The sequence below is a fragment of the Bubalus bubalis genome, chromosome 15 (assembly GCF_019923935.1).
Source record: "Bubalus bubalis isolate 160015118507 breed Murrah chromosome 15, NDDB_SH_1, whole genome shotgun sequence".
In the NCBI taxonomy this organism is placed as follows: Eukaryota; Metazoa; Chordata; class Mammalia; order Artiodactyla; family Bovidae; genus Bubalus; species Bubalus bubalis.
The window spans coordinates 40,487,237-40,505,819 of record NC_059171.1 but is presented as its reverse complement, the minus strand read 5'-3'; the positions used below and the strand labels follow the sequence as shown (position 1 = coordinate 40,505,819).

General features: G+C 35.8%; 1 non-coding gene across 1 annotated transcript; it reads right to left on the bottom strand.

The window, feature by feature from the left end:
- Window positions 1-12,331: 12,331 nt before the first annotated feature.
- On the bottom strand, window positions 12,332-12,434 carry LOC112579271. Its single transcript, XR_003103769.1, has one exon. It is a non-coding gene; the product is annotated as a U6 spliceosomal RNA (small nuclear RNA).
- Window positions 12,435-18,583: the final 6,149 nt, after the last annotated feature.

Sequence of the window (18,583 nt, the reverse complement as noted above, 5' to 3'; positions counted from 1 at the left end):
AAAGACCTTCCTGTCCCAAAGTATCTCTGCTCTGTGGAGACTGGAGGTGCCCTGCAATTGGCTCAAGATAATGTTTATTTGTTTAAACAGTTAAATGAGTAGTTTCTATTTAACAGGTGAGCACAGATCTTCACAACAGTACCTACTCCATGACAGAGCTAAAAGAAAAACTCTTAGGGAAAGAAAAACAATATGGGCAAAACGTCAAGGTTCCATGGGATATTGACAGGATTGTAAAACTTACAGAAGTACCTAGAAACCCTGGGTATTTAGTAATAATATCAACAAAGGACGATGGCGAATAAGACAATACTCAGGTCAGAGGATGCATTGAGTAGATGAAGTGGTCCCTTATATTCTTTTCCCTTCTCATATACCTCTGCTTTTTCCTGTCCAGAATCTGTTCTGTATCCTCAGAAGGCCTACACATACACATACACACACACGCACACAGAGACATGTGTGTGCACCACACATACACACATACATGAATTCATGTACACATATATAAAGTCTGCTCAGTTAAAGCTTAGCTTTTAATAATAAAGAAACTATATAATGCCATATATTTTATAGATTTTTAAAACACTTGCACTTTAATAGAAAACATTTAATGTCTAAATATAAGAAGTCATTTCTGACACTGGAGGTTGACAGTTTCACAGAGATAACTTGGGGAGCACAGAGACAAACCTGACCTCTCCCCACCCACCATCTCCCACAACCTTGGGGAAAAGTCATCAACCCCTCTGCTAAGTCAAAATCAAGTTTATCAATGTCCCAATTTCAAAGAGAATTCCCTACCTCATGTTAGGCATCCACATGTATTTTATTTGTTGAAGAGAGATGATATAAAGGAGAAAATCATCTGAAATTATAAGGTATAGCATTTAATCAACAGATATTTAAATTTAAGGTAAAATTAAATCATAATTTGATATTATATGTGGAGTTTTATTTTCAAAAGAATAATATGAAAAGCTCACTTCCTATTTTAACTTATATTTTCAGAGAATATACTTGGTGTAAAAGAAGAATGTCTTCCATTATTGTGCTTTTATTACAAGCAAACAAGGATTTATTTTCCTTTTCAAGAAATGACTGTTCTATAAATATATTTTTAGAAACAACAGGCAGGCTACTGATATCCTTGATTAGCTTCAATAAATTTGAATGGTTTCTATAATCCACTCTTTTTTTCCTAATCAAATATTTATTTTTTTAATTTTTTAATTTTTTATTATTTTACAATATTGCATTGGTTTTGCCATACATCCACATGCATCCATCCACTCTTTAATTTGTACCTGACCCGCTTAGTTCCTGGAAATCAGTCGACTTCTAAATATGCAGTTCACAGAACACACCACCAGAGGGCAATAAAGAAGTTAAAAATCTTGAAGCCATACAGAGAAAACGCGAGCCATGCCGAAGTCGTTTCAGTCTATCCGACTCCACAGGACTGAAGCCCCACCAGGCTCTTCTGTCCTTGGGGATTCTGCAGGCAAGAATACTGGAGTGGGTTTCTGTGGCCTCCTCCAGGGGATCTTTGCAACCCAGGGATCGAAGCCACGTCTCTAACATCTAACCTGCTTTGGCAGGCTGGTTCTTTACCATTCAGTTCAGTTCAGTCGCTCAGTCTTGTCCGCCTCTTTGCGACCCCAAGAATCGCAGCAGGCCAGGCCTCCCTGTCCATCACCAACTTCCGAAGTTCCCTCAGACTCACATCCATCGAGTCAGTGATGCCATCCAGCCATCTCATCCTCTGTCGTCCCCTTCTCCTCCTGCCCCCAATCCCTCCCAGCATCAGAGTCTTTTCCAATGAGTCAACTCTTCACATGAGGTGGCCAAAGTACTGGAGTTTCAGCTTTAGCATCATTCCTTCCAAAGAAATCCCAGGGCTGATCTCCTTCAGAATGGACTGATTGGATCTCCTTGCAGTCCAAGGGACTCTCAAGAGTCTTCTCCAACACCACAGTTCAAAAGCATCAATTCTTCAGCGCTCAGCTTTCTTCACAGTCCAACTCTCACATCCATTCATGACCACTGGAAAAACCATAGCCTTGACTAGACAGATCTCTGTTGGCAAAGTAATGTCTCTGCTTGCCACCAAATAGTGGGAATTTAAATAAAAGCAACATTTCACAATATGCTTTCCTGACCCATGTTATATATAATAACTTAATGGACTATATGTTCATGGGTTCTGAAAAGTAAGCAGCACACTTCACTGGTCAATTTCTATGACAAGGGGAACATAATTTGAGTGTAGAAAAACAGTATACTTACATCTTAAAATTTCACCCCCCATAGAATCTATACACTTTTGAAAAATGGTAAGAATAATGGCTTTCTGTGACTCAATAACCAGCTAACATAATAAAGTGTAGAATTTATCTTCCTATGATGCTCAAATGCATAGGAAAAATGCATATCTAAGAGAATGGATAAACTCTAAGTGACATGTGAAAATGAGTAAATCTTCAAATGGGAAAAGTATAAGATCTATAAGGAACAATTTTCACTGTACTAGTATGGATGTATACATAAATAGTCTCTAAGAGACATAAAAACCACTTCCAGAAAGTAATTTGAGGTAGAAGGGAATTAACATGGATGAGGAAGAAAGGAGAGTTAGTTTTTAAAATAGTTTCATTTATTTGTTTTTTTTTTTAATTTGTTTTACTTATTTGGTCTTTGCAATATAAGGAAGCAGTGGTTTTCAGACCAGTGTCCCAAAGGAATAAAGGGAATGAGGACTATACTGGAGCCCAGCTAATGTTTGATTACTTTGTAATAATACTGTAATAATAATAATGTTTGATTATCTTATAGTAGATGCATGTGTGCATACTCAGTCCCTCAGTCATGTCCAACTCTTTGAAACCCCATGGATTGTACACTCCAGGTTCCTCTGTCCATGAAACTTTCCAGCCAAGAATACTAGACTGGGTTGCCAGTTTCTTCCCCATATAATAGATGAAATGGTAGCTAAATCATTTGAACTACAAGCATCCTCTCTGAAAATAATCTTGAGCCATCAACCTTAACTTATATATTAAAAAAAGCAGAGCTAGAATAATGTTTTTTTTTTGGAGAGAAAAATAAGATTTTGGATCAAACCAATAATGTCAGTAAACCTCAGTGGTATAAAATACTTCTGATTCCTGTCATGCCTCTAGAAGAGGGAAAGCTGAGTGATAATTTCCCCAGATTTGATATTCAATGAAAACATTTTAGATAAAGGCCATCTCTAGTTAAAAACTGGCTTTCCCACATGGCAATAGTGGTAAAGAATCTGCCTGCAATGCAGGAGATATGGGTTTGATCTCTGGGTTGGGAAGATCCCCTGGAGGAGGGCATGGCAACCCACTCCAGTATTCTTGCCTGGAGAATCCCCATGGACAGAGGAGCCTGGAGGGCTACAGTCCATGGGGTCTCAAAGAGTTGGACACAACTGAGTGACTTTCACTTCACTAATAAAAAGTGTTATGGATTTTTACTTGAGTAGTCTCCAATATGATAGCTGACAGGAGTTCCTCTTTCCTTCCCAAATACATATGGTGATATGGAGGTGGGTACGAGTCAGAAGAACTATCTAAATAAAGCATAGTAATCAATACTTAGTTTTTTTTTAAATAGAGATTTCTGTATAAATTGTTTTCATTGGATAATATTTAATATCAGCTCTTGAAAATAGGAATGACAAATATTTTAAAATTTGTACAATTCATCATGATTGGCTATAAATTATGTTCCTTTCTACAAAAATTGGATTGATATAATATTATATTAACATAACTTCAACTATGAATTGCAGTTCTTGGGATCAATAACTGTATTATTTATCATTCTATTTCCTACAAAAATGCATAGAGTATTCTTAATAGGAATTCAGTAACACTTGATTCGATATATCATTGACTAAAAGAATATATACAAGAGATACAAGACAATTCTAAATTACACTAAATCAGAATAATTTTTACAAATAATAATCATTTGAATTTACCAATATATTTTTGGTAAATATATATTTACCAATTTTATTTACCAATATATTTTGAAGACATATATTACTAATTATAAATGTAAAAATCTTCAAAGAAATGTCAAGTTTTCAAGTTATTTTTGATAGTAATTATAGGAAAAAAATGTATTCTAATCATGGGTATTTCCTTTACAGATTCCTTAATTTATATTGCAATTAAGTCATGATAATATTATGGCTTAAATTTCAAGTACATTTTTTAATGAGGAAACCTTTTAGGATTTTCCTACCACTTGCTGCTGTTTTCTTCCTTTACATGACCCTTAAAAATTCCTGGAAGGGGGAAATTTTATGAGAGCAGAGTAAGTAGAATGAGGCAAGGGTCAGGGAACTCGAATCACAGTGACACGCAGAAGAGTACAAGCCAGGACCAGTTAGGGGGCGGCTCTCTTGGTATAATATAAAGCCCAATGTGTTAGACTACAAAGGTTGATTTTCCCACTAAATGGGGATTAATTTACTCCAAGTCCAAATTAAACAAAAGTAAGATTTAATGCCCCTAGACATGGTTAGCGGAGAAGGCAATGGCACCCCACTCCAGTACTCTTGCCTGGAAAATCCCATGGGCAGAGGAGCCTGGTAGGCTGCAGTCCATGGGGTCTCTGAGAGTCGGACACGACTGAGCGACTTCACTTTTCACTTTCATGCGTTGGAGAAGGAAATGGCAACCCACTCCAGTGTTCTTGCCTGGAGAATCCCAGGGACAGCGGAACCTGGTGGGCTGCCGTCTGTGGGGTCACACAGAGTCGGACACAACTGAAATGACTTAGCAGCAGCAGCAGACATGGTTAGATCTTATGGAAAGTAACAGTCAGTGTCAATAAACAAAGTGTTACACACGTTCATGATAGTGGAGCAAGGGCTTTAGAAATGTTCCTTGCAGCCTAAGATTTGAGTAAGTGGCCTTACTTCCTCCCTCGTTGGGAGATGAGCTAGCTGAATCCCACTCACGCAGTCACGATACAAATCAGATAGATCCTTGCAGCCCTCTCCTTAATGGGCATCACAGAGTATACATATATCCAGACATGTATCTGGGGATGGATCTTCCAATAAAAATGTGACCCACCAATCCTCTTAAACTATATTGCTAAAATCCATCATACACACACAATTCAAATGTATCACTTGTAAAGATTCATTCAACTATTTTTTAATTAGGTGGTCTAATTCTGCTTAGATTGCAAACAGCAGAGGCAAAAGGGACAAATTCTAATTGTCAAATGGCAGTTGTTTGGTGGTCTTAGACTCTTACGGGCTGCTGAATCTAAGGATTCAAACAAATGCCATGATGCATTGCTATGAGTTGAATTGTATCCCCCTAAAATCTAACCCATAGTACCTTAGAATGTGAACAGATTTGGAAATAAGGGTCTTTGCAGATGTAATTAGTTGAGATAAATAGGATGGATCTTCAATCCAATATGACTGGTATCCTCACAAGAAGAGGAAATGCAGAGACAGACCCACAGAGACAACTCCATTTGACAACAGAGGAAGAGACTGGAGTGATACAGCTGCATTGATTTGCTAACAATGCCAACATCTTTCCATGTGCCTCTTGAAAGTGAAGTGAAAGTCCCTCAGTCATGTCTGACTCTTTGTGACCCCATGGACTGTAGTCCATGGAATTCTCCAGGCCAGAATACTGGAGTGAGCAGCCTTTCCCTTCTCCAGGGGATCTTCCCAACCCAGGGATCAAACCCATGTCTTCCGCATTGCAGGCAGATTCTTTACCAACTGAGCCACAAGGGAAGCCCCATAGCCATCGCTAATCAAAATTACAATGAGGTGCCACCTCACATTGTCAGAACGGCCATCATCATCAAAAAATCTACAAATACATGCTAAAGAATAAGGGTACCCTCCTGCACTATTAGTGGGAATGTAAATTGGTGCAATCACTGTGGAGAATAGCATGGAGGTTCCTTAAAAAGCTAAAAATAGAAGAAGTACATGAGCCAGCAATCCCACTCCTGGGCATTTAACTGGAAAAAACCATCATTCCAAAAGATACATGGACCCCAATTTTCATTGCAGCACTAGTTATGATAGCCAGGACATGGAATCACCCTCAATATCCATTGGTAAAGGAATGGATAAAGAAGATGTGGCACATATATACAATAGAATATTACTCAGCCCTATACAGTGGAAGTGAGAAATAGATTTAAGGGACTAGACCTGATAGACAGAGTGCGTGATCAACTATGGACGGAGGTTTGTGACATTGTACAGGAAACAGGCAGCAAGACCATCCCCAAGAAAAAGAAATGCAAAACAGCAAAATGGCTGTCTGAGGAGCCTTACAAATAGCTGTGAAAAGAAGAGAAGCGAAAAGCAAAGGAGAAAAGGAAAGATATACCCATTTGAATGCAAAGTTCCAAAAAATAGTAAGGAGAGATAAGAAAGCCTTCCTCAGTGATCAATGCAAAGAAATAGAGGGAAACAATAGAATGGGAAAAACTAGAGATCTCATCAAGAAAATTAGAGATACCAAGGGAATATTTCATACAAAGATGGGCTCAGTAAAGGACAGAAATGGTATAGACCTAACAGAAACAGAAAATATTAAGAAGAGGTGGCAAGAATACACAGAAGAACTGTACAAAAAAGATCTTCACACCCCAGATAATCAGGAAGGTGTGATCACTCACACTCACCTAAAGCCGGACATACTGGAATGTGAAGTCAGGTGGGCCTTAGGAAGCATCACTACGAACAAAGCTAGTGGAGGCAATGGAATTCCAGTTGACCTATTTCAAATTCTAAAAGATGATGCTGTGAAAGTGCTGCACTCAATATGTCAGCAAATTTGGAAAACTCAGCAGTGGCCACAGGACTGGAAAAGGTCAGTTTTCATTCCAATGCCAAAGAAAGGTAATGCCAAAGAATGCTCAAACTACCGCACAATTGCACTCATCTCACATGCTAGTAAAGTAATGCTCAAAATTCTCCAAGCCAGGCTTCAGCAATATGTGAACCATGAACTTCCAGATGTTCAAGCTGCTTTTAGAAAAGGCAGAGGAGCCAGAGATCAAATTGCCAACATCAGCTGGATCATGGAAAAAGCAAGAGAGTTCCAGAAAACCATCTATTTCTGCTTTATTGACTATGCCAAAGCCTTTGACTGTGTGGATCACAATAAACTGTGGAAAATTCTGAAAGAGATGGGACTACCAGACCACCTGATCTGCCTCTTAAGAAATTTGTATGCAGGTCAGGAAGCAACAGTTAGAACTGGACATGGAACAACAGACTGGTTTCAAATAGGAAAAGGAGTACGTCAAGGCTGTATATTGTCACCCTGCTTATTTAACTTATATGCAGAGTACATCATGAGAAACGCTGGGCTGGAGGAAGCACAAGCTGGAATCAAGATTGCCAGGAGAAATATCAATAACCTCAGATATGCAGATGACACCACCCTTATGGCAGAAAGTGAAGAAGAACTAAAGAGCCTCTTGATGAAAGTGAAAAAGGAGAGTGAAAAAGTTGGCTTAAAGCTCAACATTCAGAAAACTTAGATCATGGCATCTGGTCCCATCACTTCATGGCAAATAGATGGGGAAACAGTGGAAACAGTGGCTGACTTTATTTTTTTGGGCTCCAAAATCACTGCAGATGGTGATTACAGCCATGAAATTAAAAGACACTTGCTCCTTGGAAAGAAAGTTATGACCAACCTAGATAGCATATTCAAAAGCAGAGACATTACTTTGCCAACAAAGATCCATCTAGTCCAGGCTACGGTTTTTCCAGTAGTCATGTATGGATGAGAAAGTTGGACTATAAAGAAAGCTGAGCACCGAAGAATTGATGCTTTTTTACTGTGGTGTTGGAGAAGACTCTTGAGAGTCCCTTGGACTGCAAGGAGATCCAACCAGTCCATTCTTAAGGAGATTAGTCCTGGGTGTTCATTGGAGTGACTGATACTAAAGCTGAAACTCCAATACTTTGGCCACCTGATGTGAAGAACTGACTCATTTGAAAAGACCCTGATGCTGGGAAAGACTTAGGGCAGGAGGAGAAGGGGACAACAGAGGATGAGATGGTTGGATGGCATCACCAACACAATGGACATGGGTTTGGGTGAACTCCGGAAGTTGGTGATGGACAGGGAGGCCTGGCGTGCTGCGGTTCATGGGGTCTCAAAGAGCCGGACACGACTGAGTGACTGAATTGAACTAAACTGAAAAGGAAAGAAATTTTGCCATTTGCAGAGACATGGGTAGACCTAGAGACAGAGTGAAGTCAGGAAGAGAAAAGAAAATACCACATAATATCACTATACATGTGGAATCTAGAAAAATGATAGAGACAAACTTATTTGCAAAGCAAAAATACAGACACAGATGTAGAGAATTTATGGGGAGGGGGATGATTTGGAAGATTGGTATTGATATATACACACTACTATGTGTAAAATAGATAATTAATGAAAACCTACTTATAGCACAGGAACTCTATTTAATGCTCTGTGGTGACCTAAATGGGAAGGAAATCCAAAAAAGAGAGGATATGTGTATATGTATCGCTGATTTGCCTTGCTGTACAGCAGAAATGAACACAAAATTGTAACACAACAATGCGACTACACTCTAATAAAAATTTAAGGTAAATAAATACTCCCCCAAAAGAGAAATGCCAACACCAATAATCGATGGCTACCACCACAAGTTTGTTAAGACAAAGAGAAATCTTCCCCTTGAGGCTTCTGAAAGAACAGCGCCCTCTCAATGCTTTGAGTTAGAACTTCTGGCCTCCAGAACTGTGATCAAATAAATTCCTGTTCTTTTAAGGTAACAAGTTTTCGGTATCTTGTTATGGAAGTCCTAGAGGTGGCAGTATTTGAGTCCTAAGATGGCAAATGTATTTGACTATGTAATGACTATTCCAATATGATCAACAGATGCAAAGATAAAAGCACAACTGAAACTAAACCCAGTTCTTTTTATTCCCAGACTAATAGATGATTTTAAAAATTATCAGTTATCAGATTAGTAGCTGTACTTTGTTTAAAGGGACATTTTTTAATAGAAAGGTTATAATTGTTAGAAACAACAATAAAAAAAACAGCAGTCTTCTACCATACTCCTCTCAACCCCCAGTCTTTCTGGCCACAAAGATAATTTTTAGGAAAATTAATTTCCTCTGTTATTTTAAGTTCCATGCTCACACTGCTAATCTTTATTTCATTTTTCATTTTAAACATTATCCATTGGTTTCTAATAAGATTTGTCTGTAGCTGTTTTACTAGTTCTCTCTCACTCTCTCCTCTTCCCAATATAGGTACAACAAAAATCACTATTAAATCAATATTCAGTGTTTGTGTTATTTTAGTCATGCAATATTTTTTGTCATTGAATGACATGGCAAAATATAACTACATTTTTATACAAACTTTTGTTTAGCCTAAATTTGGTAATTTCCATATCTTTGTTTTTTGGCTTGCTTAACTGTTTGTGTATTTATAATTAAATTATTCTCAGACTTTCTAATAGAACTGTAAAACTTTCAATATGGTCAAAGAGACCAAGAAGTAAAGCTTTGTGAAATATTTGAAACATTTCAAAATGTCTCAAGTCCACATTCATACGCAAGTGGTTGTTTGGCTAGATATTCAACTTTAGATTAGAAATTATTTTTCTTCAGAAATTTGAAGAAATTATTTACTTTTGGTTTCCAGTAGTGCTACTGAGAAATCCAGTATCATTCCCACAATTAATTCTTTTATATATAACACTGTCTTCCTCCCTCCTCTCCAATAGATGAGAACCTTTTAAGATCTTCTATTTATCCTCAAAGTTCTCCATAATAATGTACAGTTAAATGAAATTCTTAATTTATTTTACCTAGCTCTCATTGGATCCTTTATATCTAGAAATCCATGCACTTTTATTCCACGATACTGTCTTACATTATTTCTTTAGTAATTTCTCCCTAGCCTTTCCTCCTGTTTTCCTTCTCTGGAACTGATGTCAGCTGGATGCTGTACCTCTGAGACTGGTGTTCTAATTTACCATTTTTCCTTCTATTTCCATCTCTCTTTTGTAATAGTTGTTCTATTTTTCTGGGGGATTTCCTATGTTATTGAAGTCTTTTAATTATGTTTTATTTAATCTATCATACCATGACTTTTTAAAAGATATCTTTCTTGTTGCTTTGAAACACACCCATATTAGACTCACAGATATGTTAAAATTAATGTAGTATTTTTCATTTGTGTCTGCACTACACTTTACCCATTTTATTTTGTTTTCTCTTTCACTGTTTGTGGTTTGCTTTGGTTGGTCTGTTTATCTATTATATTAAGTGATTTCTGCAAATGTCTTAATCATCATTAATTTTAGGAATAAAGTATTGAAACACTAACTGGCAAATCTGTGAACATGAAAGGCTTTTCTCTTGCTTATAAATAGCTGAGCTGTGGAGTTATGACCAGGCTGAACCTGAGGCATTTCACTGTGCTTATCCCAAATCAGTGAGTCCTTTAAATACGGATATTGAATTTCCTCATAGATGAACTGTCGATTTACCAACATAAAGACCGTAAACTTGGCAATCTACATTTAGGAGAATAAACAGTGGGTTCATTATGCCAACATTTATTCAAACTCTCTGTTTTTAATAAATTAAATCACTTTCACTTTCAGCCCTGCATAGGATGCCAGAATCCAGAATCTCTGATTGAACCTCTCCATAGAAACCTCCATACTTCTGCAAGAAGAGCAGAGGGGGGCGGGGGTGGCACTTTGTTGTTTGTTTTGGATTGGAAAATTTGGTAGTGGGTATGTGAGACCAATAATGCTGTTCTATTAATAGCATTTACAAGAGTATGTGAGACCAATCAAGTATCAACATTTCATTTTAATTCATCTCAAAGTATTTCTAATTCCCTTTATGAGTTCTTACTTGATCCATGAATTATTTAGAAACATATTGTTTAATTTCCATTTGTGATTTTCACAAATTTCTTCCTGTTAATGATTTCTTATTCTGCTATCAACTGAGAGCATTCTTTTATTGTTTATATCCTTTAAAATGTACTGAAATCTGTTTTATGGTCTGGCATATAGTATACCCATGTGCATTTGAAAAGAATATATATTCTGATGCTCTTAGGGGGGATGTTTTAAGATGGCTGTTAGGTCTAGTTGATTGATAATGTTGTTCAAGTTTTTTTTTTTTTCTTGTTGATTTTATGTATGTTCTGTTATTGAAAAAGGGTATTCAACTATTAGCATAGAACTGTCTGTTTTGCTTTTGATTATGTTCAATATTGTTTCATTAGATTTTGAAGTTATGCTGTTAGGTACATATATTTATTATACATTCCTGATGGAATAACCATTTTATCAATATGAAATGTCTTTATTTGTCTCTAGTAAAATTTTGGTCATAAAATATATTTTTTCTGATGTTTACTTAGCCACTCCAGGTTTCTTGTTATTGCTATTGTTTTGTTTTATTGTTACCATTATGATATATCTATTTCAACTCTTTTACACTCCACTTGTATATGTTCTTGAGTTTAAAATGGGTCATTTGTATGACCCATTTTGTATATTTGAATCATGTTTTTTATTTTTTATCCATTCTGAAATTCCTGTCTTTAGATGAAATGTTCAACCTTTTTATACTAAACGTAATATTAATTTTATAATTTTTAGGTAGAATGTAATTCATGTAGGATTTATGTCCAATAATTGTGATTTACTTTCCAAATGTCATATTTTTTTTAATCTAATCCCTCTTCCTCAATACTGGCCATTTTTTATTGTTGTTGTTGCTGATGTTGTTAAAGAGATATTTTCTAGTGTGCAATTTCAATTCCCTTATCTTTTAATATATTTCTGAGTTGTATTCTTAATGCTTGCTCTAAAGATTACAAATAACATCTTAAGTTATAAGTATCTAGTTTTGATTAATACCAACTTAATTTCAATAGTTTAAAAAACTTTGTGTCTATTAGCTCCATTACATTGCTCTCCTTTGATCTGTTACTGATAGAAAAATTACATCTTTATATATTATATGCCTATACACAGTTATAATTAATACTTTATGTAGCTGTCTTTTAAATCAGATAGGAGAAAAAATACTATAGTAAAATACATTTATACTATTTTTTGTATTTACCTCTGCAGTTACTCTTATTGATGCTCTTCATTTCTTCAGATGGATTCAAATTATGGGCTTGTCCTTTTCATCTGAAGGGCTCACTTTAATAGTTCTTGTAGCACAAGTCTGCTAGAAAAAAATTCTCAAGTTTTTTACAAAAGTATTGAAAGCTTCATGAATTTTCATGTCATCCTTCTGTAACAGCCATGGTAATCTCTGTATCATTCCAATTTTAGTATGTGTGTGCTTAAGTGAGCATTTAGTTACTCTTATATGGTAAAAAATATTCAATGTTACAGATTATGAAGTTATAGATATAGGAAATTTGTTTAGCAACCATTTCAGGAACATATTTGGGTACTGCTATTATTGACAATGGAAATTCAATGTTACCATGTAGCAAGATAAAACAGATAAACCTCAAGTCGTGATGTTTTTTCCTGGTAAATAATGTAAGATTAATTATCAATTGTCACATTTCTTCCAGCATTTTCTAGTTAGCTTTTAACTTAGTGTAAGTGACATGAAAAGATGGTAAGATTTGCATTAATTCCTGACCCAAAACACAGAACTTTTGAAGATGAAAACCCATTAACAGAGCTCTATATTTCTGGTGAAAAATAAATGTCTCATCCCTGAAAAAATTATAAATATTTTACAAATTATATGTTCATGAACCTATCCAGAATTTTTAATGGTTTCATTGCAAATATAATTTTCTCTACCCACACTCCCATTCTTCTCAATTAAATAGATTAGGTGGGTTTGTGTATTTTTTGGTCCCTTATTATATTTAGTTATATTTAGGCCTTCTCTTCTAAACTCATTTCCTGGTAACAAAGAAGTAAGACACAGACACTGATTCTGACTCCTGGGGAAGTTTAGGCCCTGGCATGCTGGTCTAGGAAGGGCTTAGCATCACCTCGTTTACGTGGACTCGTATGTGGAACTGGTGAGCGTCTAAACATCTCAGAGACATTTAACAGTATTGCCATCATCAAACGAATTATGGTTGCCAGGGGGAAAGGATAGTTAGGGAATTTGAGAAGATTATGTACACACTGCTATATGTAAAATGGATAGCCAACAAAGTCCCACTCTATAGGCACAGAGAATTCTGCTCAATGTTGTGTATCAGCAGGATGGTAGGAGGGTTTCGGGGAGAATGGATACATGTATATGTATGGCTGAGTCCCTTTGCCGTTCACCTGAAACTACCACTTTGTTAATTGGTTCTTGTTGTTGTTTAGTCACCCAGTCTGACTCTTTGTGACCCCATGGACTGCAGCAGGCCAAGCCTCCTGTCTATCACCTCCCAAAGTTTGCCCAAGTTCATGTCCATTGCATCGGTGATGCCATGCAACCATCTCATTCTCTGACGCCCTCTTCTCCTGTCCTCAATCTTTCCCAGCATCAGAGACTTTCTAATGAGTCAGCTGTTCACATAAGAAGACCAAAATACTGGAGTTTCAGCTTAAGCATCAGTCCTTTCAATGAGTATTCAGGGTTGATTTCCCTTAAGACTGACTGGCTTGATCTTGCTGTTCAAAGGACAGCTTCCACAGCTGTAAAGAATCTGCCTGTAATGGAGGAGACATAAGAGAATGCAGGTTCGATCCCTGGGTCAGGGCAATCCCTCAGAGAAGGACATGACAACCCACTACAGTATTCTTGCCTGGAGAATCCCATGCACAGAGAAGCTTGGTGACAGTCCATAGAGTCACAAAGAGTTGGACATGACTGAAGCAACTGAGCATGCATGCATAGAATAATTTAAGATGGGGGAAAAATAAGTTTTTAGTATTTTAAATCCACTAAAAATCTCCAAATTTATAATATTTTGCTAGATATTAACTATCTACTTTTATTAGATAAACCAGAAAAAAACTATCTACTTTTATTAGATAAACCAGAAAAAAGCAGCATTAGATAAACTGAGTTTTTTTAATACATTTCAAAATAATTTATATATCATGTGTTATGCAGAGATCCAGCTATCCACACTGGCTCATTAAAGGGTAAAATAGTTATATACAGTTCTATTCATTAAGCAGAGTTCACACAAAGAATTTTCCTATGATGTGAAACAGTGCAAAAGATTTATGTTTCTAGATACTGATTAAAGGAAAGCCATCAGGCTTTGTCTTACAGTAATTTCATATTTGTTTAAAGTTTAAAAATGTCTTCCAAATTCTAGACATCTATACCTTTAAGTCAGTTGGGCAACAACCAGATATTTTAAAACCTTAGATTCCATTTGCCAATCCACTTCTTTTAAAAGCATGCTTTTCATTTCTTTTTTTGAAATAAAAGCAGCCGCATTGTCTGTACTGATTCAATCATCACCATTGAAAATGTTAAAAGAAGAGTACAAATGAGAAACACTGATACATCTTCTGACATTATTCATTTAGAAGCTAGTTCTCAAGTTGTCATTACATTTACCACATAAAAATTAGAAATGATTTGTTTGGAGAGCTACAGCTATTTCTAGATTCAAGATGTTTGGACAGCTGTAGATAAAGTTTCACTATCAGACTGAACTAAATATGCTGTAATTATATATAAAGCAGGATGAGTTTTGTCCCATGAACTTTCACTATTAATGCACTCAGGCTGAGCATCCAAGATATCATCATTCTTTAAGATTAAACAAGTGTATTTCTCAGTCACAAATGTAAAATTAAAGTTTGAAAATCAAGGTGAAGGATTGGTTGGACAAGGCTTATGTTCCTATCATCTGACTGTTTCCATCTTTATTCTGTTCTGTAAAATCCACACTAAGCTTGTATTTCCACAAAGTCTGTGTTTCCTCATTTGTTAGCACTCTTCACACTTGAAGTTATTAGTTAAATATCTATTTTCTCCAATAAACAGTTTCAATAGGCCAGGGACCGCTGCTGTCTTATTTTCTTCTGCATGCTAAACTATCATGAGCTGTGCTGTGCTCAGTCGCTTCAGTCATATTCGACTCTTTGCGACCCTATTGACTGTAGACCGCCAGGCTCCTCTGTCCGTGGGATCCTCCAGGCAAGAATACTGTAGTGAGTCGCCATGCTTTCCTCCAGGGGATCTTCCTGACCCAGGAATCGAACCCAATTTCTCACATCTCCTGCATTGCAGACAGGTTCTTTACCCACTGAGCCATGTGGGAAGACCCTAAACTGTAATATGAGATACCAAAGAGGATTTGTTGAATGAATAAATTAATGATAAATGAATGAAGAAACCTAACTTATCAGGTTGATAATTAAATTAGAGAATAGAATCTGGAACTTTTGAATTGAATTTTCATTATTCTTATATAGTGATAATTTGTTTAAAATGTGGCATGCAAAATATAATAAACAATAGAGTGAACAGATAGTAAAGAAAAATGATGGCCAAGGAATTGGAAGATTTAGATTTCAAATTATTTGAGTCCTAGGAAAAATGAGACCCAAAAGAAATTTATATGCTCTATTTAAGTATTTCAGAAATAGAAATTAAGAAGTCATGAGTATACTAAATTATTATGATTTCTAGACTAATCATAATTCATTCAAATGACATGAGATACAGGGCTCTCAGAATATTTACCATGTTAATCAAATGAATAATTACACTGAAACTTGAGTTTATTTCTCTGGTATATCAAAATGTTGTAGTTATGTGGGTGAGATTGACATTTTGGAGAACTGTCTTCTTAGTACAGAAAATTTTTGTTAATTCTGCATTTTGTATTCTTCTTCAAGTGATTTTCCAAAGTTTCCTTTTTATATTCTAAGATATCTTGTTTATAAAAAATATGTAATATTTCCCTGTCGGCATGACAAACATAACTAGAATGCTTCATTGCAATGCTTTAGATATAATCTAAAAATTGTTCTTACATGCAACAGCAGAGACCAATGATTCATGAAATTGCTCAGCGTTGGGCATACTCCTTCTTGTAGAACTACTAGTTTATATGAGACATTTTTCTTCAAACTTTGAGATCAAAATGTAAACTCTACTCAGTATGTCAGCATTTACATTAAAATGAATTTTTCACTCATGGGAAAAGCTTTAATTAAGTGCATTTAAAAGTTTGGAAATCAACAGGACATGTTTGTGAAAAATTTAAATGTTTCTTTCACTACTTGGTTTGGAATAAAATAGGAAACAGGGGGGGAAAATATTCAACCCAGGAGAGAGGTCCTTCTTCTGCTTATCAAAAGAGCTATTAAATATGGGGACTTCCCAGGTAGCACTCGGGTAATAAACCCACCTGCCAATGCAGGAGACATAAATGATACAGGTTGGATTCCTGGGTCAGAAAGATTTCCCTGGAAGAGGAAATGGCAGACTACTCCAGTATTCTTGCTTGGAGAATCCCCATGGACAGAAGAGACTGCCAGGTTACAGTCCATAGTGTTGCAAAGAGTTGGACACGACTGAAGCAACTTAGCCTACATGCATATACCAATATAGTCAGTTCCCCTCCTCTGAAACAGAAGAAATGTCCATTTCTTACCAAATGTTGTTGCTCTCTTTGTACTCAAGATTCCATCCCATTTCAACATTCAAGATTCCACTTTTAAAACCAGTTCTTTTTATCCTGCATCCTTAATTTCTCCCTTTATGCTTGGTTTTTCTCCAAAATACATAAGTTTCTCCTAATAGCTCTCATTTTATTTATTTTCAAAGCATATATTGGAAACTTTCATTCTGCCAGGGAAGTTTCCTTCCTTTAAAATCTTTGTCCATAAAATCTTGTCCATGTCTCTTCTAACAATCATATGTTAGAAGATATATGAAAGATATACAGCAAGATATATGAAAGCCATTTCATATCTCCTTAGATGAGGTTTTTCCTTGAATACCTAAGGTAAGAACCTGCCATTGCTTTCTATTGTGTCTCATAGTGAATTTTCTTTATGTTACCAATCAAAATCTGAACATACCGTAGTTATTTTTTAACTTGATACTAATAGTTTAAATTTTCTCTTTGAGAAAGTAGCATGTAGGTTCTTCGAGGCAGATCCTTTAATTCTCATTCATCCTTGTATTTTAAAAACCTAACAGAACTCAGAACAAAGTACGTACTTAACATGTGTTTATAGAATGAATGCAAGATCTATACCAGTTCCTATGGAAAAATTAACAGTCAACCCAAAGTAATGGTGCAAAGGAGCAAAATGTCTTGTTGCCACTTGCATTTTTCTATTCTTCCTCCATTCTTTCTTCTAAATGCCTTGTACCCTTTTGCTCTTTCACTGTAATATTCTAACCAGTATCTTTCCCATTAGACAGACTTTATTCTCCAAATTAATCACTTACTTCAATAATTACTCAATTCAACTAGTCCATGCATGTTTTAGAAAATATTGTTGAATTCATAATAAGGCAACAATTAACATTTGTATTTTCTTCCTTGACTCTCTTCCAAGTACATCTTAAGTTTTTCAAAGGAACAATCATATTATAGTTGTGGCAGCCAGGAAATCAGGCTCTGATTCTCCAAATATCTTCACTAATTTCCAGAGATCTGTGTCACTGTTTCCAAAACAACTTTTTCCACTTCTTACACTACCATGTCACATCAGTTTTGAGTACTGATGTTAAATTTTCTAAAACCTTTTCATCATCTTTACCTTTCAACTTCTTCTTCTTCTCCTGTTTTTCTCATCTTTTATTAATGGGGCCATCCTCTATCTGTATCATAAAAGACCATCACCATCACATGACTTTATTGCTCACGGGATAAAAGGGTTATCCTCTTCCTGTACCTCTGCATATTTAGTCACCAAATGTCAATCTTACCTGCAAAATAACATGAATTCCATCCATATTTTAAAATTTACATTTCCACTTGTTTTATTTTGAGAACCTTCAACTTCCCTCTTCCATACAGTTCCTTCTCCAAACAGTTAATATGATCCTGCTAATATGCCAATTTTCAGGCTATTTCCACATATAACAAGAAAATAATCTCCTAAGGATCTAACTTTTGCCTTTCTTCTCAAAGTAAACTCTTAACTTGGCCAAATAGAGACTATAACCATTATAATTAAAAAATAAGCTTTATTGAGCATTTACTCCATTCCATGTGGCATTCTCCCTGAATAAGCTTATTTATTTCTTGTAATAACATACTAAGGAAAAAGTTCTATCATTAAAATAAATTTAAAAGTGAAGACTAGAGATGTTAAGTAATTTTCCCACACTTTATGATAAAGAGAGCCAAGATTCAAATACAGGCTAGACTGCCTCCAGAATTCATATTGTGGTTAAAAAGGTTTTTTTAGTTGAAATATATTTGACATATAACATTGTGTAATTTCAAGGTGTACAGCTTGTTGATGGAATACATGTATATACTGCAGTATGATCGCCATTGTCGCTTTAGCTATCACCCCTATGATATCACCAAGGGCTTCCTTGGTG